Source organism: Phascolarctos cinereus, unplaced genomic scaffold (assembly GCF_003287225.1).
Source record: "Phascolarctos cinereus isolate Bilbo 61053 unplaced genomic scaffold, phaCin_HiC Scaffold_1;HRSCAF=81, whole genome shotgun sequence".
In the NCBI taxonomy this organism is placed as follows: domain Eukaryota; kingdom Metazoa; phylum Chordata; class Mammalia; order Diprotodontia; family Phascolarctidae; genus Phascolarctos; species Phascolarctos cinereus.
In genome coordinates, this window is record NW_027555514.1 from 272,115,948 (window position 1) to 272,139,978 (window position 24,031).

At 40.3% G+C, this 24,031-nt stretch overlaps 1 long non-coding RNA gene across 1 annotated transcript; it reads right to left on the reverse strand.

The window, feature by feature from the left end:
• Positions 1–423: 423 nt before the first annotated feature.
• Positions 424–23,175, reverse strand: LOC110205655 (uncharacterized). Its single transcript, XR_002323636.2, has 3 exons — positions 22,746–23,175; positions 10,973–11,121; positions 424–545 (listed from the first exon to the last, which is right to left on the reverse strand). It is a non-coding gene; the product is annotated as an uncharacterized LOC110205655 (long non-coding RNA).
• Between the last annotated feature and the right edge of the window lie 856 nt (positions 23,176–24,031).

Consider the following 24,031-nt stretch of genomic DNA (forward strand, 5'->3'; position numbering starts at 1 on the left):
GACCTTAAAGGTCATCTAGTACAACCCCTGGCTCCTTCATTTGTTTCACAGTCTGGGCTCCAGAAGGAGGGAACCTGTTTTAGAAGTCATCTAGTCCAACCCCATCCTTGGGATCCAGAGAGGGGAAATGACTTGCTGGAAGTCACACATGAAGGACTTAGCAGAGGCAAAATTCAAACGTGGGTCTTGTGACTTCAAATCCTGAGCTCTATCGTGACTACCCCGTTTGATGTTGAAAAAGTGCTAGTTCTTTTAAAGCACATTTTTATTGATAATTTAGTTTTTACATCATATCTACCCCTTTTGTATTCTTTTTCCCTCCCATAAAGCAATCCATTTATAGCAGGGGAACAAAGGGGAACATGTCTAGGTTTTAGGGGGCCTATGAATTTGGGTAGAAAAATATTTTCACCAATCTCCAACTGAAATTAAGTATTTCCTTTAATTATAAATGTTGACATCCAACATTATTCGGAGAAGAGATCCAGATACTTCATCATACTACCAAAGGAGTCCAATGATGTAAAAAGGTCTTTGCCTTCCTCCTGGCAAAGAATAAAAAAGAGGAAAAAAGAACAATTAATAAGTCTACTGACCAAAAAAAGGCTAATGTTATATGCAGGGTTTCATATTCATAGTTATTTCTGCAAATCGTGTGATTGCTAGTATCTTTTTTTGGGGGGGAAGCTTAATCATTATAATTTTACAATATTCAGTTTTGATTGTTTTCTTGGTATACTTTTCATTTAAATAACCGTAGCCATTGTATATATTGTTTTCTTGGATCTGCTTACTTCACTTTGCATCAGCTCATATAGGTCTTCTCATGCTCCTCTGTTTTCATTTCTTATAGCAAAATAATGTTTCATTACATTTATATAATATCACACTTTTTCTCCATTTCCCAATCAATTGAGAATTTACTTTGTTTTATGTTCTTTTGGCTGACTTAATTGTTGGTAATTTTTTTTTATTCTAAGTAAAAATCTGCTGCCTTGAAATTGTCTATTGCACTGAGCATAGTGCCTTGCACAGGGTAGGCATTCAATAAATGTTTGTTGATCTCAACTTCAAATCTTCCCCATACCTATCATCATGTTCTCTGTAGGCAGTAGGCTCTTAATGAATATTTTCTGAATTTCAATTTTGGTAAGTAAGGCTAGTCTACCAATAAAATCAGTGAATTGTGCTGGTGAAGTGGGAGTCCCCATTTTTTCTTGGGTGACCTTCAGCACAAATTACTGCATCTTTGCCTGATGAGTCATGTTTGCAAGTGATACTATTATCTCCAGCTCAGCATTGCTGGGGAGAGTACAGGAGGTGGAACTGGTCACTATGACATTCTTCTCCTAATTAATGGCCTTTTAGGATAGAGTTGTTTTTATAACTGAGAAACCTTTGGAAATGGTTTTTTCTGGATTTTCTCACCCTTTGTGGCAAGAATTTTTGTTGAACTACAAACCTACAAAGCCTGACTTAAAAGGAATATGAAGAGAGATGGGAAGAAGAAATGCTATAAATTCTGTTCACAGTCATTAAGAAATGACAAAGTATCTTAATCATTAAAAAAAAAACCCTCACAGATAGAAAACTCACTCTTTCTCTCCTGTCTCTCTCTCTCTCTCTCTCTCTCTCTCTCTCTCTCTCTCTCTCTCTCTCTCTCTCTCTCTCTCTCTCTCTCTCTCTCTCTCTCTGTTTAAGGGAAGAACATTGGAGGAGTTGTAACCAAATAGAAAATGCCATGTGTAGTCCAACCCCCTCACCTTACAGGGGAAGAAACTGAAATCAAGGAGGGCATGTGATTTGTCTATTGCCCCATACATAGCAAATGGTTCAGCTGAAATTTGAACCCAGACCTTCTGATTCCAAATTCAGCACCCATTCCCCTACATCAAGCTCATCAGGCTGCCCCTCTAGGTATTTGGTGACCAACTGAATCAGGGTGGAGGGGAAAAAAAACAAGCAAACTCATGCTTTCCTTCCTCTCTCTCTTCTTTCTTCTTTCCTTCTCCCCCTCCTTTCCTCTCTCCCTCCCGTCTTTCTTCCCTTTCTCCCTTCCTTCCTTCTTTCCTTCCTTCTTTCCCTTTCCACCCCCTTACCCTCTTTCTCTTCCCATCACCTCTTCTCCCTTGCCCTCCCCTGCCTCTTTCCCTCTTCTCCTCTTCACTCTTCTCTCTCCCATTTTCTCCTTTCTCTTCTTTCATTTCTTCCTTCTCCTCCCTTCCTCCTTCCCCTCCCTCTCCTCTCTTTTCTCAGTATCCATTACATAGCAAGTGCTGTGCTAGGTATCTAGTGATACAGAAAGTAGTATTAGAGATGGAAGGAGTAATTTAAAAAAGAAGTAGAGCAGTATTAATAGAATCAAATGAAAATGTTGTGGATCATTGCATTTTGTGAAATCATGTGAAAAATCTCCATAAATTTAGTGATGAAGGTGGCCGATGGTAGGGAGGGGTTTGAGCTCTTTCTTCTCTTGTTGATTTTCCCTCTGCTCTCCTGTTTCTGGGGGTGGAGGGATGGGACATTGCCCATCCAGCCTTTTCTACTCTTTTTCACTCCTTATCTTCACCGCTTTCCCTCTCTTCCTTCTGTCTTTATCTAATCTCTTCTAAAATCCAATGGCAGCACACGAGTTGGCAGATGGAGGAGTGTGGTCTGGGCAGTCTGGGAAAGAACTGTCTAGTTCCTCTGTCAACTCCTCCAACCTAATGCCCATGAAAAAGGAGTTAGTATTTACATGTGTATATAGGAATATATATAGATAAATATATACATATACACACATGTACACACAATATATGGTATATATAATGTGTATATACCTACATATAAAAGTATACATATCTAATGACATGTGTTCACACACATGTAAGAGCTTGTATATGCATGTAGGTATGCATATATGGAGAGAAGAGGAAAGGAAAGAAGAAGAGAGGAGAGAGGAGAAGACAAAGAAAAGGAGAGAATGAAAGAGGAGAGAAGAGAGGAGAGGAGAAACATTTTTTTAAGGGCGTACTCTGGGCAAGACCTTGTGCTGTCCCTAAGGATACAAAGATAAGAAGGAAACAATCCTTGTTCTCAAGGAATTTATATTCTACCGTTGCATAGTACCAGAGAAGTAAACTACAAAATACATACAAGGTTAATTTCAAGAAGGAGAAAACACTAAATACCTGTGGTGAGAGGGGATCAGGGGGGGCTTTACCCAGAAGATGGCACCTGATCAGTATTTTGAAGCATGCAAGGATATTCAAAACCAGTTTTATAGAACATCATTTGGTTTATCAAGGACAGTAATTCCTATCACTTCCACCCCCAACCTTGGGAAATAATGGTATGGTGGAAAGAGTACTTAAGTGTGAATCAGAGGATTTGATATCAAACTTGGACACTCCCCTTCCCCTCATCTTAATCCAGTCCTTCCCTCTTACTACTTGAGTGATCTTGGGCAAGGTACTTGACCTCTCTGAAACTTGGTTTTTTCATCTGTTAAATGAGGGGTTGGGATAGATGACCTCTAAGGTCCCCAGAGCTATGATCCTCTGATCCCCAATCACTCAGCCTACCTGGGTCTCAGTCTCCTCATTTGTAAAATGAGGGGATTGGGCTAGAAGACCTCTAAGGTCCCTTACAGCACTCAGTCTAGGATTTCCTTTTCTTTAATGACACATTGACTATACTGATAGGATCATGACAATGTCATACATGGAGCATACCTGGATTTCAGGAAGGCATTTGGCATAGTTATTCATGTGATCCTTATATATTCTGAATGGAGAGATGTGGGCAGGGAGTTATATTGGGAACAGGGTAAGATGGAGAAAAAATGGAGACAACATGTACACATTTCATTGAATACAAAATACTTCTTTTGTAAGCACATGTTCATTTTGTTATCAGAGAGATACCAGTCATTGGTGGGCTCAGCACAAGAATGATGGATGAGTTAACACAAATTGAGCCTTGAAGAGACCTGGGGATCCATAGAAGTGGAGATGAAGAAGGAGAGTGTTTTTGAGGAATGTCAATATCTATGCTTCAGTATTAATTTTTTAGATGGCAAAAGTGGTCCCACTTTCCTGGTTCCCTTTGAGAAACTGGAATGTGAGCAGTGTGTTCCTGGGTTGTCATTATTTAAGATGAAGCACAGCCTCAACACACCAGTGGTCCATATACTCTGAATCAACAATTCATCACACACAACAATGTTGAATTGTAACCATAGTTTCTGACTTTGGTTAAATAACTTGTTTTCTGATTTATGGGAAAGATAGAGTGTTAGGCAGCTTTACATTAAATGGTATGCTTCCACTACCATCTTGTGGCCAAAGTATAAAGCACACTGAATTACTCATGTGATATACTTCTCTTCCTGCTGCGTGTGTTGGGGGGTGGGGTGCTCAATGTTTTCTTTATCTCCAGTTATTTTGTGGGCCACCAATGCCATCAGGTGGGATCTACAATAAAGTACCACAGACTTCCTTGGTATAAAAAGCATACTTTTACTCAATGAAACAAACTATGGATTTATTGATAAAATAGGAAATCTGAGATGACTTCCCATTACCTTTTCATTCATCCAATAAGCATTGATTAAGCAGATCTATTGCATGCCAGGCATCCTGAGGATAAAAAGGAAGAAACAAAACAGTCCCTGCTCTCAAAGAGCTTACCTTCTTTTGGGAGGGAACAGTTAAATATAGACTATATACAAAGTAGATGTGAAGTAATTTCAGTGTGGAGGCATTTGTAGATCCAAAGAACAAATGAGGATTCACGACATCTGAATTTGGGCAACTAGGTGGTGCAGTACATTAGAGCACTGGGCTTAGAGTCAGGAAGACTCATCTTCATGAATTCAAAGCTGGCCTCAGACACACTAGCTGTGTGATCCTGGGCAAGTCACTTAACCCAGTTTGCCTCAGTTTCTTCATCTGTAAAGTGAGCTAGAGAAGGAAATGACAAACCACTCCAGTATCTTTGCCAAGAAAACTTCATATGAAGTCACGAAGAGTTGGACATGACTGAAATGACTAAACCACCACAGGCAATTTAATTTAGCCTTGAAGAAAACTAAGGATGTTGAAAGATCGATGTGTAGGGGCAACTAGGGGACCTGAGTTCAAATCCGACCTCAGACACTTGACACTTACTAGCTGTGTGACCTTGGGCAAGTCACTTCACCCTGATTGCCTTACCAAAAAAAAAAAAAGATCGAGGTGAGAAGGAAGTGTTTTCCAGATGTGAGCAGAAACCTGGGCAAAGGCAAAGAGGTAGGAGCTTGGATGCTGAGTTCAGAGATCAGCAAGTAGTCCATTATGGCTGGGTCATAGAGCTTGTGAAGAAGAGTTACTTGTGATAAGCCTGGAAAGGTAGTCTGGACTGAGAAGAGGCTCTGTTTAAGCATGTTGGGGGACAAAAAAAGAAAGGCACAAAGTATGAATAAGATGACTGTCTAGGGCAGATGGGATGATCACTGATAAAGGAGAGGAGGCAGAGCTGTCCAACTTTTCTTTTGCTTCTCTTTTCCTTACCTAGGACAGGGATGTGGAACCTGTGGCCTTGAAACCTCATGTGGCCCTCTAGGTCCTCAAGTGTGGCCCTCTGACTGAATCCAAACTTCACAGAACAAATCCCCTTAACAAAAGGACTTGTTCTGTAAAACTTGAACTCGGTCAAAAGGCTGCACCCAAGGACCTAGAAGGCCACATGTAGCCTTGAGGCTGCAGGTTCCCCACCCCTGACCTAGGAGAATGAAATTTGGACTGGATAGGACAGAACAAAAATGGCTTGTAGGGAGCTGATATCCAAGATAAGTAATGAGATAGTGAAATTGGACACCTGGTGAGTTCCAGTCACAAAGATCGAACAAATCACATCCCAGGGCACATGTACATAATTTATATAAAGATTAGTGGAAGCAACTGGGGATGTTCAGCAAAGAGGAAAAAAAACCACTAAGGAGGGAGACAGGCTAGTTTTGTTCAAGTACTTGCAGGGTTGTCAAGTAGAAAAAAGATAAGACTCCTCTGCTGGAATCATGGCTCTGCTCCATACCACCTGGGTGATCTGTGGCAGATCACTTCTCTCTAGGCCTCAGTTTCCTCATTTATAAAACAAGAGGGTTAGACTAGATAGCTTCTGAGGTCCCTTCCCACCCTAGGTCTGTGATCTAAGGATCTTCTCCTTAGCCTCAGAGGGTCAAACTAAAAGCACTGACTGGAAGTTGCAAAAAGGCAAATCCAAGCTTGATGTCAGGGGAAAGAATTTCCTAACAATTATTCTATTCTAAAGTGGAGTGGGCAGACTCAGGAGAGTGTGGGTTCCCCACCACCAGAGGTCTTCCAGAAAAAGCTGGAGTACCACTTTCCAAGGAAATTATAATGGGAATAATATTGGGAACATAGATGGACAAGATGACCCTCTGCTGAGATCCAGCATAGCAATATCATGATGTACTGGATGGGGCATTGGATGTGAAGTCAGGAAGACCTGGGATCAAATTCCTTCTCACATAGATGACCCTGGGTAAGGTACCTAATCTTTCCTGCCTCAGTTTTCTTTATCTGTAAAAAAGGGGAAAGTTGGACTCAGTGGCCTTGAAGATCTCTGCCAGCTCTAAATAAAGAAAGGAAGGAGGAAGGGAGGGAGGGAGGAAGAGAAGAAGGAGGGGAAAAAGGGAGAAGTTAATTTGTGATAAAGAGAGAAATATTTCATTTATTTATTTGTTTTTTGGCTAGGCAATGGGGTTAAGTGACTTGTCCAGGGTCACACAGCTAGAAGCATTATGTGTCTGAAGTCATATTTGAACTCAGGTCCTCCTGAATCCAGGGCCGGTGCCCTATCCACTGCACCACCTAGCTGCCCCGGTAAGGAGAGAAATAGGTTGCCTCAGTTGTGACTTACTGTGTGTCTTCAACTTGGGGAGAAAAGATGAACTAATCCATGAAACAAGGGACCAGTCCTAAATTACTCAGTGTAGTCTAGGAGTTCTCTAGGAGTTCAAAGAAGAGAAAAGTCATGTAGATCCAGAGAAGTCAAGGAAGGCATGCTGGAAGGATTTGTAAGATTTCAATAGGTAGAGGGGAGAAGAGGTAGCATTCTAGGCAAGGGAGTTAAAAAGTAACTGATTTTTAGAGTCGGAAGAATCATTCCTTCCTTCCTTCCTTCCTCCTTCCCTCCCTTCCTCCCTCCCTTCCTTCCTTCCTTCCTTCCTTCTTCCCTCCCTTCCTTCCTTCCTTCCTTCACTTCTTTCCTTCCTTCCTTGCAAAAAACATTTATTAAACTCCTATCACATGCCAGTCACACAGTGTATATATAATATTTGGCATATATGCATATATTACATATAATGTACTTTCTGCCATGTTTGGTTGTCTCTGATTAATAAATGTACAGAAAAGAACTGCTATAATTATATAAGTATATGTGTACATATATATATATTTATAGTATGAATATATGTGCATAGATGCAATTTAACTAAATTATATAATATGTAAAATGAATGAATTGGACTGGATAATCTCGACGGTCCCCTCTAGTTCTAGGTCTATAATCTAGAACAATGGATAGTGGGAAAAGTGGTAAACTTGAAATCAGGAAGAACTGGGTTCAGATTCTACCTCTGATATTTACTAGTCATGTGACTTTGAGCAAACTACCAAACCTTAGCTTTGATATCTATGAAATGGTAATAATAATCCTTGTCATGCCAACCTCACAGGGTTTTTGTTGGGCTAAGATACATTAAGTACCTTGCCAAGTTTTTAGCCTTTAGGCTTCCTAAATGTCAGTTATGACAAAGGTTCTATTTGTAAAGTCTAAAAAAGCTTGAAGGTATCTTCTTTCAAAGAATCAGATTAGAAAGTATCTAAAGTCAAATTGGTCTAATAACCAGAAAAGTGGATAACATCTAATTACTATGAATTACCATCAGAGCCACTTTTTCTACTTGTCATCATTCTTTCTCCCCTAAAATATTCACTTTATTTGTTTTCAATAGGCTAAAAAAATTATTCTAAAAAGAAAGGACAAACTCCTATATATCCTTGTGATAGCATCTTATTTCAATGTCAAGTCAAATAAACATTAAGTGCCAGCTATGTGACAGGCATTGTGCTAAATACTAGAGGTACAAAAAAAAGGCAAAAGACAGTCCCTGCCTTCAAGGAACTTAGAGTGTAATGGGGGAGGCAATATGCAAATAACTCAGTACAAACCAGACAGTGTAGGTGTAAGGTAATCTCAGACAGAAGGCAATAGCATTGACGAAGACTGGGAGAGCTTCTAACCAACACATGGTGAGATTTAAGTGGAGCCTGAAGGAAGCCAGGGAACCCAGGGGTAGAGAGAGAGGAAGGAAGAGCATTCCAAGCATCACAGACAACCAGTGAAAAAGCATGGTGTTGGGAGATAGAGTTTTGTGTTCAAGAAGAAGTTAAGAGGCTAGTATCACTGGATGGGAGACTATGTGGAAAGGAGTAGAGCATTAGAAAGGTAGCCAGGGGCCAGGTAGTGAAGGGTCTTAAAAGTCACAGAGAAGATTTTATATTTGATACTGGAGGTAATATAGAGCCATTGGGGTTTATCAGGTAGGGATTTGACATAGTCAGGCCTGTGCTTAAAAGATATAATGATACAAGAATCCAGCCTAGAATCTGTGATAGAGAAGAAATCTGGGTAAAGTCTGACATAATACCTAGATTTTGTGAAAGTAGATTTCAAAAGGTTTGGAAAAACGATAGATAGGGATCTTTGTGTTCAAATTCTGCAGGGAGAGTCAGCTTAGGGGGTCTGGTAAGTTCACAAGACTGAAATCCTGAAGACCCAAAGAGAAACAATTCCTGTAGGAAGGGAAGTGAGGAGGGGGGTGGTGGTGGAGATTGTTTAAAGAAATAATTGTAGATTCACAGGAAATGAATCAACTGATTTAAGAACGTATATGTATGAGTGTGTGTGTGTGTGTGTGTGTGTGTGTGTGTGTGTGTATGAGTACCGATGGAGATATTAAAAAAAAGGGAAAGAAATGAACATCAATGACTCATTAAAAAATAAACGAGCAGAAAGGGTCACCAACAAGCAGACATGGGCTTTAAAGCCATGTGCTCATGACCACATGCAGGCTGGGATAGAGGTAAAAACAAGCCATAAGTTCCCATCCCCACCTTCCTCCTTGGAAACTGCTTCAAACAGCTCTGACCCTGGTGTTTAGAGCCTAAAAGGAAAAGAAGGATTAGAGGACAGGCCATTCCCTTTTTTATATCTATTGAACCATTAGCTGCTTAGGCTCTGCAGCCAATAAAGGGATTCTTCATCATCTCATAGGACAAGGCCCTCAGCGATGGTTTGGACATAGTTATAGAAGCAGGGACCTCAAAATTTCCTCCATATGGTTGCATGAAACCAGGATTCTGAGTACATGCCACAAGATAGCCTTTGAAGCACTTTAACTACCATGTTAAATTTGAAATAATAATAATAAAAGTTATACATAGTAGAGCTTCATGGGTTTTATATGCAATGTAGAGTAGTGAATACAGTGCTGACTTGGAGTGAAAGGAACCTGAGGTCAAGTCCCATCTCAGGTGCTTGCTAGATGTGTATCCCTGGGCAAGTCATTTGACTTTCACGAGCCTCAGTTTCCTCATCTTTAAAACGAAGAGGTTGGTCTTGATGGCCTCTAAGGTCCCTTCCAGTTCTAAATCTACGATTTTATGAACTCCTTTTTTTCTCCTATCTTTGTATAGAGGAATGCTTGCTGTTTATCAAGTTCAAAATAATAAAAAGGCCATTTTTAAAAAATTAAAGGGAATTCATAGAGGATCAAACGCAAATAACAAAGAATGGGCACAAGAGATAACCATGGTCCTGAAAGAATGGGGCCAGGAGAGTAAGAGCTCCAAATGAGCCGAGTCTGATGGGGAAGGTCTGGGACAGAAAGCAAGGCTTTGCTCAGTTGCATTGGGAGAAGAAAAGGATATGAACAACGTAGAGAGAGGCTGTCTGTCTGGGTGGATGGGATGATAATTGGCAAAAGAAAAAAAATGACACAGAACTGCCTAGATTTCATTTTGCTTCCTTTTTCTCTACCAGAGTGAATGAACTTTGGACTGGAAAGGACAGAACAAAAATTGCTCAGAGGGAAGTGATAACCCAAGATAAGTAGGTAGAAGAGACAACTAGGTGGCATAGTGGGTACAGCACCAGCCCTAGAGTCAGGAGGACCTGAGTTCGAATTTGGCCTCAGACACTTGACACTTACTAGCTGTGTGACTCTGGGCAAGTCACTTAACTTACCCCCCTCCCAAAAAAAAAAGATAAATAAGGAGACCGTGAATGGGCAACTGGTGAGTTTGAGTGGTGAAAAGCAAACAAACTACATCCTAGGATATTGAAAAGATGGGTAGTTAGGTATGCTCAGCTATCATCAGTCATCTTTGAAAGATTATGGAAAAAGAGAAATGACTAGGGGACTGCAGGGCAAATATTGTCCCCCCTTTTTTTTTAAAGAAAGGAAAAGAAGAAGAGGCGCTGTTCTGAGGATACAAATAGAAATGCAGGCTAGTCCCTGCTGTCAAGGACCTCACGTTCTTATGGGGGAGACAACTTAGATGGAAGATTTGAGTGGCAAGTTGAATAGAAAGGTCCCATGATCCTCAGGGTGCAGCAGCAAAACAGAAGGCAGGTCTTCTTTTTTTAATGCCACTTACACTGACAAAACTATGTTAGTTTCTGATGTAGAAATGCCTGACAGTGTCAGGGACTTTGGTGGTAAGAACTTTCCTTTCTGGGTCTTCAGTAATTATGGCTTTAGCCCTGCAGGGCAGTTGCCAGGTTGCCTTTTCCCAGGATGATGACTGGGGGCACTGGACTGATTGTGTTGCTATTCCTAAGGACCTTGGGTTCAGGGTTCTGGGCTATCCCCATCAGAGTCTGAGGGGAAATGATGGTCAACGTGATGTTGACTTACCTGGCACATACTGCCCCTGTCTCTCCCTTGGGGTGCTTTGCTGCTTCAGCTAGGCTGGCTGGCTTGCCTGCGTACAACGCAGCTGGTGGGGAGAATCAGCTGCCTTTCCATAGGAGTGGCTTCCCCAGGTGATGTCCATGAAGGCTGGGCTAGAAGAAGGAATGGTTGTTTTAGAGAGTGGGGGTGGGGATTGCTGCCATTACTGGAGCTCTTGTGTCCATTTATCTGTCAGTGGCAGTTGGTCAGCAGCTGCCACTGGTGGTAATGAGGAGGGTGGGCCCCCTTCCACAATGATTCCTTCAATGATGGCTGTGGGGACTGGACTGGAAGCAGGTCTAGTGGTCTGAGTGGCACTACTATGCCCAAAGCTTTTGGGTTCAATGTCCAGGGCTGTCTCCATAAGGTTCTGAGAGGAGATTGTGGTCAAGGTAGAGGTGGTCATTTGACTTGTCTAGTACATGTTGCTTCTTGTCTCTCTTTACGGTGCCTTCTGCTGTAACTAGGCTGGTTTGCCTGCCCCGCGCAGAATTCAATCAGAAATGAATTGAATTCCACACTGTGTATGCAGAAGACATGAGCTGACTCCCCGAATCACTAGACATTTAATAATATAATCATAATGAATTGGACAAAAGCATACATGGCATAGTTGTCAAATTTACAGATAACACAGAAGTAGGAGGGGTATCCAACAAGTTGGATAACAAATTCGGGAACCAAGTTGCTTCAACAAGCTGGAATATGAGATAGAACCTAGCAGATGTAATTTTATAGAGGTAAATGTAAAGTCTCACAGTTGGGTTTTGAAAAATCAACTTTGCGTAGATAAGACGATTGAAGCACGGGTACTCAGGAGTTTGAAAAAAGATTTGCAGGTCTTAGTGGACTGCAAACATGAATATGAATCAGTAGGGAATGGTGGCCAAAAAAACTAATATTATCTTAGAGCACACTAAGAGATTCATAGTACTGGAGACTAGGGAAATGATAGGAATACTGTGCTTTACACAGGCCAGACCATATCTAAAGTATTATGTTTAGTTCTAGACATGATATATTTGAAAAGACAATAATGGACTGGAGAACAGACAGAGGAAAGTAATCAAGACGGCTATAGAAAATGGAGGTGATTTGGGAGAGCAATTTGGAACTCTGCTGAAGGGCTATACAAATGTGCCTCCCCCTTGACCCAGCAATAGCACTGCTAGGGCTGTATCCCAAAGAGATCATAAAAATGGGGAAAGGACCTTCATGTACAAAAATATCTATAGCAGCTCTTTCTGTGGTGGCAAAGAATTGGAAATTGAGGGAATGCCCATCAATGGGGGAATAGCTGAACGCGTTGTGGTATATGAATGTAATGGAATACTATTGTGCTACAAGAAATGACGAGCAGGCCAACTTCAGAAAAACCTGAAAAGACTTGTATGGACTGATGCTAAATGAAGTGAGCAGAATCAGGAGCATGTTGTACACAGTAACAGCCACGTTGTGCGATGACTAACACTGATAGACTTGGCCCTTCTCAGCAGTGCAAGGTTCTAAGACATTTCCAAAGGTCTCATGATGTAAAATGTTATCCACATCCAAAGAAAGAACTATGGAGTTTGAATGCAGATTGAAACACACTATTTGCTATTCTTTTTCCTTCTGTTGTGTTTTGTTTCCTCTTTCTGGTGGTTCCTCCTATTGGTTCTAATTCTTTCTTACAACATCACTAATGTGAAAATGTGTTTAATAGAAATGTGTATGTGTAGCCTATATCAGATTACCTGTAGTCTTTGGGGCAGGAACAAAAGGAGAGAAAAATTTTAAACTTAAAAGTTTATGGAAGTGATTGTTGATAAATCAAAATAAATTAATTAAAAAAAGAAAAGAAAATGGGGACGTTTAGCCTGGAGAAATGAAGATTCTAAGGAGGGTAGGGTATAGTGGTCATTAAGTATGTTAAGAGGTATCTAGGGGAAGAAGGATTGCACTTGATCTGTGTGGCCCCAGGGGGCTGAAACAAGAGTAATGTGACTCTATTGGAATGTGAGTTCCTTCATTAGAATGGAAGCTCCTTGAGGGCAGGGGCTATGTTTTTGGCTTTCTTTGAATCCCCAGCACTTAATATAATTCATAGCCCATAATAAATACTCCATAAATTCTGGTTAACTGATTATGGGCAAATGATAGGACCCTTCTGTGCCTAAGTTTCTCTATTACCAAAAAAGCAGGATAATAACCTCTGCCCTAACTCCTCTTGGCTATTGGTAAAGTATGCTAAAACAGTCATCTCTCATTATTTCAGAAACTAAGAATTTAGTTTCTTAGTCAAGAACTGAGAATAACTAACTATTCAGAAAATAAGCCAATATACAGAATGTTTCTACAAAACAATTTATAAAATAGGTTAACAGTGGAAGGGGTGATGGATTTAGAGTCAAAGGACCTGAGTTCAAATCTTGGCTCTGCTACTTATTAGCCAGAATTCAATTTCTTATCTACAAAATTAGAGAGTTGGATTAGATGATCTCTTAGGTCCCTTTTAGCTCTGGCTCAATGATTCAGCAAATAACATTTGGCATTCATCTTGATAAAATTTATCCAAATGGAATTTTATGTCCTGCTTACATCTGTTTTTTGAGGCTCTAACAATCGCCCTGAGCCTAGAGGGAAACCTGGTCATGAATGATCTTCCGTATGTCTCCAGCACTTGACTTTACACAGAGGGTAAGCTGAGGTCAAAAGCATCATTGCCATATTTTCACTACCTTTCTTAAAAACATTTCAGATGAAACCCTGCCTGTTTCTGTCTCACAGAGGAGAAAAGAGGCAGGCAGGGAAGGGTTAAGAGGTTGGAAAGACTGAAGCAGCCTCAAGAAGAGAGGGAAACAGGAGGCCTGCCTCTGCTTTTCTCCTCTGGGTGTTTTAATTCCAACTTGAGGCCAGAGATATTTGGAAAGAGGCCACCAAAAGTGAAAATGAACCATAGGACCATAGCCTGCTCAAGCTGGAATGATTGAAGAAGTGAGAGGAGCAAATCCAGAGAGAAAATTGGCTTTGGAAGTAAAATGAGAAGCAATAAGACATTTGGAGGTGGGGGAGAAAATCCGTCAAATTTAGAAGTTTACTGACCCTGCTCTACCTCTCATTTCATGGTTCCATTACAGAGCTAGTACTTTTTTTTTTAAATTAACTTTCCCAAGTGATTTATTTTGAATATCCTTATTACATTTTTATCACAAAATGGTCAGTTGTCTTATGCATCTAAGGTATTATTCTGCATTTTCAAGTCTTATTTTTATTATAGCTTGGGACCACTTTGATCCCCCCAGGAGATCGCATTTCTGTGATTTAATAATGGAAATCAATGAAAAAAGAGGGTTGAGTATATACATTTTTTTTTCTTTTTCAGTTAACTTTTAAGGAACTTATATGTCCTGCATATGGAGAGCAGAGGTCACAGATGTAAAGGCATCATACAAATAAGAACATGATGCAAATCTAATGGAGGAAAAGGAAAGTGAGGTCAGATAAATAGCCACATAAGTTCATTGATTCAGAGCTTAATAGGAACTTTGAGATTATCTAGTATCAGCCTGTCGTTTGTATTTTATTATTTATTTATTCATTTGTTTGTTTATTTATTCGTTTGTTTGTTTATTTGGCAATTGAGGCTAAGAGACTTGCCCAGGGTCACACAGCTAGTAAGTGTCAAGTGTTTGGTCTGAGGCCTGATTTGAACTCAGATCCTCCTGACTTCAGGGCCAGTGCTCTATTCTCTGTGTCACCTAGCTGCCCCTCATCATTTTTACCAAAGAAGAAAATGAGGCCTAGAGAAGACAAGAGATTTGCCCAAGATTATATAATTAGAAAGTAGAGAGAACTAAGTTTTGAACTTCGGTCCCAGTTCAGTGCTCTTTCTACTACGCAATGGCACCTTCCCATTATAGCATGCAGCCTGATGATGATATCTTTGTCATCAGAGGAACACATGACCAGGCTGGAAGAAAGGTGGACCAGTAAAATAGTAGTGTGAAGGATAACCAAAGGGTGGGCCTTTGATGTCAATGTACTGTCAAGAGAATGAGAGGAACACCTTCGGCATGTTGGGTAGGCAAGGGGACAAGGATGGTAGTTTCATTGAACGAGCAGGTGGGAATAGATTGCTATCTCCATCTTTGGTGGTAATATGCATTTTGATGAAATCACAGATCCAGTGGAGTGGTGGATGACATTATAATGTCAGTAATAAGAACAGCTTACATTAGCTTAGAAGTTTTGGTAATTTCTGAAGCATTTTCACATTGTTTCTAGTTTGATCAACAGTCAAACAATCCACAGATGAAGCACCTACAGTGTTCAAATCACTGCCCTAGGTGCTGAAAGGGATGCCAGGAATTTTAGGCCATGATCCCAGACGTCATGCAACTTACAGGTTCAAACAGGAAATGCCAATCAACAGGACCGGGCAAGATAAAGTTAATGGAAAATCAGTGGCACTGAGGTGGCAATATGGCACCATGGACAGAGCACTGGACCTGGAGACAGAAGTTCAAATCTGGCCTCCCACACTAACTAGCTGCGTGATCCTGGCCAAGTACTTCACCTCTGTCCACCTCAGTTTCCTCATCTGCAAAACTGAGATAATAATAGTAATTGCATCCTAAGGTTATTTTGAGGATCCAATGAGATAATATTTGCAAAGTGTTTTACAAGCCTTAAAACTGCTACCTAGGCTGTTCCAAAAGTCTTAGCAGTTTGAAGCTTTAATAGTCAAGACATCACCCTCCTGAGGTCACTGGTCCTCTTGAAGATGAAAGGACAAACAACAAGCAACATTATTATATTGTGAGTAGCACATACAAAAAAAAATATTACGTGAAGTCAGAGGAAGGAGGATTCTTGTGAGCTGAAGTCAAAAGGGAAGGCTTCATGGGTAATGGGAATCTGAGCTTGACCTAAGAGGATAGTTGGGACTTTGGATAGGTAGAAAAGAGAGAGAAAGGTATTGTAGGTATGGGGAACAATGTGAGTAAAAGTGAAGAGATGGAAGCTCACAAGGTATGTGAAAAAGATGAGAAGATCTGCTAACTTTGAGCATTCGGGTTGAGGAATAATATACGTGATTATTGGACAAGATAGGTAAATAGAGAAAGCATTCATGGAACACTTCCTGTGTCTTGAGCACAACGGTCAACACTAGGGCTACAAATACAAGAAAATGAGGCAATCCCTACCCTCTTAGGAGAAGAAAAAATATAAAGGGCAGATGGAAATGATGGAATTATCCCTAATTCCTTCAAATGATCCATGAACTTGAGACCCTCTAACTTCCTGGTTGCCATCCTTGGGCTACTCTCCAGACTCCCCATGTCCTTCCCAAACTGTGGCACCCAGAATTGAACACAATGCTCCACCTACGACCTTACCAGGGCAGAGTACAACGTGATGGTCACCTCCATGTTCCTGGAAACTGTGCCTTTCAAAGAAACCGAGGTTTTCATTAACTTCCTTGGCTTCCATGTCACACGGTTGACTCATTTGGAGCCTGTGGTCTGGGAAAGCTCCAGATAGTTTTCAGATGAACTGCTGTCTAGCCATGCCTCCCCCATCTTGTACTTGGAAGTTAATTCTTTGAACTCAAGTGTCAGGCTCTACATTCATCACTATCAAGTTTTATCTACTTGATCTGGCTCAATGGTCTGGTCTGTTCACATCTTTTGTGGATCCCTGACACTGTCATCCAGAGTATTAACTGTTCTTCCCAGCATGGTGTCATCTGCAAATCTCATAAACCAGAAATCCAAGCTATTGCACAAGTCATTGATAGAAATGATAAATAGCCCCAGGGACAGAAAAGCTTGAATCAGATTACAGGCCCAAATTCTTTATTTTTTTTATTTTATTTTTTGGCAAGTAGGGTTAAGTGACTTGCCCAGGGTCACACAGCTAGTAAGTGTCAAGTGTTTGGTCTGTGGTCGGATTTGAACTCAGGGCCTCCTGACTTCAGGGCTGGTGCTCTATCCACTGTTCCACCTAGCTGCCCCATACAGGGCTCAAATTCTGATCCCTTTTCATAAGCAAGACTTGAACCCAGACAACCTGGCTCAAAGCTCAGCTTTCTTATATCAATATCACTTTGTTTCTCTAATGCCCTCCTATTCAGTAGACTGTACAGGTGAAAAATTTGTGATCAAAGAGCTCTACCTTACAGAATCAGAGACTTTCAAAGTTGGAAGGCTCCTTAGAGATCATCTAATCCAATTTCCTCATTTTAGAAAGGAAGAAACTGGGGCCAAGAGAGTCATCTAATCCAGTCAGTGACTGAGAAGGAATCCCTCATCAACTTCCTGGAAAAAATGCTTATTCAACCTCCCTGAAAAACCTCCAAAACTTCCCTGGAAAGACCATCGCTCTTTTGAGTGGTCCTCCTTTTTTAGAGATATTTCAAGCTGAACTCTGTCTAATACAACTTTCATCCACTGCTCCTAGCTCTACTATCTGGTCTGTTCAGGTATTTGGTAGAATAATCTGATGAAAATATCACTTCTGTTTCTGCCTCCATTGATCTTAACCCAAGTGCTCTCTACTATTTCCTCCTGATTCCTAGATTTCCTCAAATGGGTAGATTTTATTAATATAGGGATGGGTATACAGACTAGACCTATGATTACATTAGTATAGGGAATTCCCAGGCAAGGAAATTTGACTAAAGCAGGTCAACACTTTCTTTGCAAGGTATGGTTTTAGAGAGTTGCCTAAAGCACTGAAAGGCTAAGTGATTTGGGGTTATAACTTCATTCTTATACACACACACACACACACACACAGAGCTATATACACATATATGTAAATGTGTGTACATATGTATGTATATATATATGTAGATATATATATAGATAGATAGATAGATAGATAGATAGATAGATAGATAGATAGATAGATAGATAGATGGATAGGTAGGTAGATATGGCAACAGTCCCTGTATGAGTTGAGAACTCAAACTAGGATGATGGCAGTGGGGATAACAGGATCATAAGACTAGAGTAGAAGGGATCTCAGAAGTAATCTATTCTGAACTTCTCAATTTACAGCTGTGGAAACTGAATCCCAGGGAGGCTGTGATTTATTATCACACAAGTCATCATCATCAGAAGTGGAATTTGAACTCAGATCCTTTGACTTCATGTCCAATATTCTTTCTTGTGTTATATGCCTCTGAATTATTAGGATGTGATAACTATATAAAAATTCCTCTCTCTCTAAAGAGTGATTATGGGGTCTAATAAAAAGTTGAAAAAAATTATGTTAACATATGTTAAATCATAAGTATTTTTTAGTTTCTGAGAAACTTATAAGGACAGATTGTATTGTGAATCATTTAAGGTGATGAGAAAAATGTTTGGTCTGGAGAAGAAATAGGGAATGAGATGGAGGTGGATGGAAGTCAGGGGAGGAGTGGAGAAAAGGTATAAAATCTGCAAGAAAAACTAAGACAGGAAGAGGAGAGAATGCATCATGGGGAAATTGATAATGTCCTGGACTTGTAGTCCAAATGCTATAGGTTCATGGGTTCACACAGTAAATAGTTCACCAGTTTCCTCATCTGTAAAATGAGGAGGAAGGGGGACTTAATGGCCTGCAAAGTCCCTTCCAGCTCAAAATCTGTAATCTTATGAAGGGCACTTGTGATTTAATCTGGAAGATCAAGATTCAAGGGGATAGGGAAAATCCTGTGGAATAGTATAAGACTTGCAGAGGGAAACAGGCAGAGACAAGGAACTCTAATTCTATGATCCTATAAAGAATAGTCTATACATCTGAGTTCTAGTGATAGCCAAATAATTATGATGATGATGATTTATATAGCACCTACTGTGTGCCAGGCACTGTGCTAAAAGCACTTTACAAATGTCTAATTTGAACCTCACAACAACCCTGAGAGGGAGCTATTATTATCCCCATTTTAAAAGGAGGAAACTGAGGAAAAAGATGTCCCTTTGAAAGTCTTTTAACACAAATTGGAGAGAAGAAATGAAGAAACATTAAGACTCTCATTACTCCTAGGAGAAGAGAGACTAAAAGGTGGTGGCTTGCGCCAACAGAGAAGGCTAGAAGTGCAGGCCATATTGCTGGATGAAATAAAAGAAACAGAGAAGCAGGCTTGGAGAAAAGAGACTGAACTCAGTTTTAGACCAACAGATCAATAAGTCCCCATGTCTATTATGTGCCATACAAAGAAAAATTTAAAAAAATAAACCCTGAGCTTACTTTCTAATGAGAGAGACATGGACATAAAGAGGTTCATACAAGACACATAACAGGAAGTGGAAGATACATCAAATCCAGAGTGGCCTGGGCCATCCAAAGGGAAATGTCCATGAAGCATTTGGAAATCTGGGTCTGGAGCTTGAGAAAGAGTTTAGGAAGCTTTCCACATAGAGTAGCTGTTTCATGCCAAGGGATCTCTCAGGGGGAGAAAGTTCAGTAAGAGGAGAGCAGAGGATGGAAGCTAGAACCTTAGGGAATGTCTCTGTTATCATTCATTCTTCTGCTGACATTTTGAGTGCATTCCTTGGGGAATGGGCCTGATGTTCCGAGTGGGGGGTGGGGGAGGCAGATACAAAGGATAAATTAAAGAATTGAAATGAGCAGTGGATGAAAGCTGTAAAAGGGCAAATGTAGGCTTGATGTCATGGGAAATTTCCTAATCATTGGGGCTGTCCAAAAGTGTTGGAAAAGGCTGCCTCAGGAGGCAATAAGTTTCTCCCACACTAATAGTCTTCAGCACAGCCCGGACGACCACTTGTCAGCTGTGTTAAAGTCAGGAATTCCTTTGAGATGTGGATTAGACTAAATGGATGTTTCCCTTCTAACTCTGAAATTCAGTGTTTTTGTCACCCCATTATATAGGTAAAAGGATGAAAAGGAGATAATGAGGTTGTTTTTTAACGATGCTTATCAACTGAGTCAATCATAGAGAGTATGTAATCAGAGGTCATCTACTCCAATCTGATCGTTTTACAAACGAGGAAACTGAGACCCAGGGAAGTTAACTGCCTTGTGTAAAGTCACATAAACAACAAACATCAAAGACAGGATTTTAATCCAGGTCCTTGGAATTAATCAAGAAGCATTTACTGAGCACCTACTATGTGCCAGGTTTTGTGTTAAAAATAAGACTTGAAAGAGTAAATACTTTACAGAGAAGAATGGAATCATGGAAATAGTCAAGTGACTTGTTTAAGACCATAAACACAGTGATTCAGTAATATAATTGGGACTAGGATGACCCAGGCCTCCTAACTTTCAATGGGAAAAGTTCAGGGCTTTACTAAGGAAGGTAGCACAAACATATTCTGCCTTATCCAACATATCAGAGCCTTTTGCAATTGGATGCTATCCCTAAAAGAAAACCTTCAATAAAAATCTAAAGAATCATGGAATCTGGAAATTGGAAGGAACTTTAGTGGTCATCAAATGCAGTCCACCTCTGAATGGGAATCTCCTTATGACATATGTGGAAAGTGGTTATCCAATGTTTGCCTAAAGTCCTCCAGTGAAGGGAAACCCATCATCACCTCTTGAGTCAATACTCTCCGGTTTTGGACAGCTCTGAATTTTTATTGGTATTGTCATGGTTGATTTCTCCACCTATGGAGATTAAAGCTATTTCCCTGTAGTTTTCATCCACTCCTTCTAGTTTTGCCCTCTGGAGACAAGGAGAACAAGTAGATTCTTCTTTCTCATGATAGCCTTTCAGATTTTTAAAGACAATTATCATGTCTTACCATAATTCACTGGAATGCTTTCCATCCACATATGGAGATGAAATCCATCTTTTTGTAGCTTTTACTACTTTCTTCTAATTTTGCTCTCTGAGGCCAATTAGAATAAAGCTAATCCCTCTTCCTCTTGAAAGCTCTTCAGATATTTGAAGATAGCTATCATGTCCTGCCAAGCTAAATATCCCTAATGCCTTCAAACAATCCTCATATGGCAGCTAGGTGGTAAGATGGATATGCACTAGATCAGGAAGGTTTGTTGCTGGGTTGTTTTCAGTGGTGTCTGATTCTTTGTGACCCCATTTGGGGTTTTCTTGGCAAAGATATTGGAGTGGTTTGCCATTTCCCTCTCCAGCTTATTTGACAGATGAGGAAACTGAGGCAAACAGGGTGAAGTGACCTGCCCAGGGTCACACAGCTAAGTGTCTGAGGCCACATTTGAACTCACAAAAACGAGTCTTCCTGACTCCAAGCCTGGCACTCTATCCACTGTGCCACCTAGCTGACCTGAAATCAGGAAGACCTGAGTTCAAATTTGGCTTTAGATCCTTAATAGCTGTGTAACCCTGGGGCAAATCATAACCACTGTCTACCTCAGTTTCCTCATCTGTAAAATGGGGGCCATGAGAGCACCTATGTCTCCAGGTGTTGTTAGAATCAAATGATATAATATTTCTAAAATACTTGGTGAACTTTAAAGAGTCATTTAATGTAAATGCTAGCACTATTATCACATGGCACAATCTCAAGGGCCTCCACCATCCTGGTCACCATCCCCTAGATGCTCTCTCTGTCAAAGTATTTCCTAAATTACTGAACATAGTGCTACATGTCTGGTCTAATTAGGGCAGAGTACGGTGGGATTAGGGGATCCTCTGTAGTCTTGGGGACTAGGTTTTTCTCAATGCAGTCTACATTACTTTAGCATTCTTGTCTGTCATAACACAAATGCTGACTCATATTGAGCTTACAATTCACTAAAACCCTCAGATTTTTTTTTAGGTGAAATGCTATCTAGCCATACTCTTTCCTCCCATCTTGTCCTTACGAAGTTGAGCTTTTGAGCCCACATGTAATATTTTATATTTATCTCTATTAAATCTCATCTTAATGGAGACCAGTGCATAGGACAAAGAAGAATTTTGGAGTAACTTACTATGTTTACTAAATATAATAAACAATGTTATACACGTAAATATAAAAGATGGGAACTGGACCCATGATTTTATAACTATGGAACTCCCAGATGAGAAAATTCCCTCTACCAAAGCTAGTTGGCACTTTCTCAGCAATTTAGGGAATAGAGACTAGAATAACCATTTATTAAGTACCTCCTATGTGCCAGCCATTGTAATAAATACTTTGCAAATATTGTCTCATTAGAAAGTTGCCTATAATACTGTGAATTTTTTTTTAAATCTTTTTTAATGGAACACAGGTTCCTTGAGGCCAGTGACTGTTTTTCATTTTGTATTCATATCTTCAATGTCTGTCATAGTGTCTAGCCCACAGTAGGCACTTAATAAATGCTTGATTGATTATATTAGATTGAAATTGGAAAGGAAACTTAAGTTCTATGACTGTAAGGCAGAAAACAGTATACCTGCAATGTCTGATGCTCAAAAAGAAGACACTTTTGAGAAGGTGTGCCCCCAATTCTACCAGTCCAACAATCTCCATACCCCCTAAACTCAAGAGGAAACTAGGAGTCAATCCTAGCAAAATTCATTTCAATTCAACCAACATTTATTGAAAGCCTACTATGTTCAAGCCACTTTTAATTACTTGCAAAGAACTGGAGTAAAGAACACTAACCACCTGAAGACTAGTAATACATCCCTTAAATAATTAGTTGGTGGTTGGGAGTGGGGCAGAGGGATTGTTTAGGTCATTAGTGACTAAAAGAACACTCTCATAAACACGGGACAAAAGAAGTCGAGAGAAGAATTGTCTAATTGAAAAAAGCTTGAGCACAATCCTGGATCATAAATCCCACTTACTCAGTTCCATGCTCCTTCCAGGCCTACAGCAAGCATCACATTTCATAAGGGAGCTCAGCTGAAGACTCCAATTCTGTGTTTAAGCTTGTGCTTATAAGACACCAGAGAGAGGCCTCAGAGATTAGTGAAATCAGTTGTTTACTCAGACGCGGCTCACTTGAATGGTGTCATGCCGAGAAGCTCCGGACTTCCTCCCATTGTCCAGAACCCAAGCTATGCCTTCTCCATTAACCTGAGTGAAACAGGCTGGGAGAGCTTAAAGAGAATTCTTCTAATTAGTTCTTCTGGTAATCTTTTAAATTCTCTGGCCTCAAAGTCTGTAGCTTGCGGTCGTGTCCTCAGACATCGGAGGGTTATGACCTTGGTGGATGCTTAACGGGTTTTTTTTTCTTCCCTTTTCCTCCTTATGTGAAATTATCAGCAGGATGAAAATGAAAAACTGTCCTTAACTACGAGTTCTTTATTCGATGAATGTATATGTCCTAGTGTCTGAAGCTGATTAAAAACAGCTGGAGTGAGGACATGGCCAGATGCCAAATTTCAGCTTGAGCTGCAGGATACAATGAGTTTTCTCTTGCTAGTTGTTGGTGTTACTGGGTAATACAGTGGAAAACATGCTGGATTTGGAGTCAGAATTTCTGGGTCCAAATCCTGGTTCTATCAATTATCTATCAATTCTATCAATCCTGGTGATTTTGGACAAATTACTTCAATTCTGTAGCACTCATTTCCTCATAGGTAGGTTCATAGAGCTTCAAGAGAGCTCATAGGTCATCTAATCCACTGATTTTACAGCTAGGGAAACTGAGGCACATAGAGCTTGATGATTTAAAAATCATAGATTTATATCAGCAAGGGACCCCTCACAGGTCATCTAGTCCAACCTCCTCATTATACTAATTGGGAAACTCAAACATGGAGATGTTAAAATATTTGTAGCTCCTAGCTTTAGAGGTAGAAGACTCTAAGAGGCCACCTTACCTAATCTTCTCCTTAATTAGGAAATTACAAAATAAAGGGATTGGGATAAATACCCTCTTTCTTCCTTTCCAGGTCCAAATCCATGGTTTTAAGATCCTTCTTGGAATCTAATTTATGAAGCTGTGAGAAATACGGAGAATTTAAGGGACTTAGTCCTGAGGGAGGCAACCTAGTATAGTACAATCAGAAGGCCTGGGTTCAAGTCTTGCCTCTTCCATTAGCTATTTGACCTTGAGAGCATTGGTGCCCTTCTTCAGGCACCAGTTACCTCATCTATAAACAAAGGTGTTGGACTAGATGGGCTC